We start from the raw sequence: 1,260 nt of genomic DNA on the forward strand, positions 1-1,260 counted from the left end.
CTTCTGTCTCTTGTCATCATCTTTGATTCTTACAGCAGCTGTTTTTTTGAAATGTCTGATCACTCAAGCTTAACTCAGTTTGGAGATGCTATATATAGAATGACCTATGTCTCCCTCTTTAGTCTGAACAATTTAAGTCTTGTTATTTCCCGTGCGGTACTTGCACTTTATAAAATACAGGCTCACAAAGTATGGTGAAGGATCAGCCATAAAGCAACTGGCAAAACATTCTTGAAATGCTACATTCACCCTTGAGGGGCCCTTGTTATCAAGGTCTGTAGACTGGAAGGAGTTCAGAGAAAAAGCAACAGAAGAAGAAATGAGAATGAAGAATAAAAGAATCAATGCTCAGGGAGACTTTGAAGCATACATTCCTTGTTTTAACGTAACTAAACTCACATGGACATTTGTATCTGTGTGGCCCACCACTAATCCTTTTCTTAGTCTTTATGAATTATTCAGGGCACAGGTTGTCTAGCACTGCTATGTTTAATGTAAGAATCCAGCAATCTTCTGAATCTGCTATTAACATCAAAAGGAGTACACGTATTATCACTTACAATACTCCAAGTGATGGAATAAATGAGCACAACAGAACTATAAAAATAGCCCAGTAGAAATAATTAGTACACTTACTTATAAGGATAGAGAAATACTGAGAAAACCCAGGAATTTATGAGCTAATACACAATAACAATACTCTGGAAGTGTAAGTGCCTATAAAAGAAAAGCTATTTTTACAGACATTGCAAGGTCATTTTCACTATCAGCTTAGAGGAAAGGGGCCTTAGTATAAATAAAGCCTAATGTCTTCCCAAGCAGTTCTCCAGCACATCCAGATTATTTCATGTGCCTGAGCTCATTTACATTACTTACACTGTTTTCTTTCTACAAAACCCTCTGCTTGAAATGAAAATGCATTTACCTAAATGGCATTTCACTCTAACCAAGAGACTCATAAGGTTCAAGCAGGTTTCCACAACTAGTATCCCTGTTTTCCAGAGTTGTGCTGCATTGCCATTGCTGACTGAACAGCTGAAATCCTGTGAAAATTCCGCCACCTCTAACAGTCTACACTGGGCAGACATTTTTCCTTTCTTAATCTGTGGATTGTCACCCATCCTTTCCTGAAGCAGGTACACAGCTTTGATGACAACCTACTCATATGAGTAAATAAAGCATTTTTATACCAAGTAGACTGCAGACCCTCAGATCTCACTCTTCTATTCTGAAATGTTCTCATCTCAAGAAGAAAATTAA

This window comes from Falco cherrug, chromosome 7 (genome assembly GCF_023634085.1).
Source record: "Falco cherrug isolate bFalChe1 chromosome 7, bFalChe1.pri, whole genome shotgun sequence".
NCBI lineage: Eukaryota > Metazoa > Chordata > Aves > Falconiformes > Falconidae > Falco > Falco cherrug.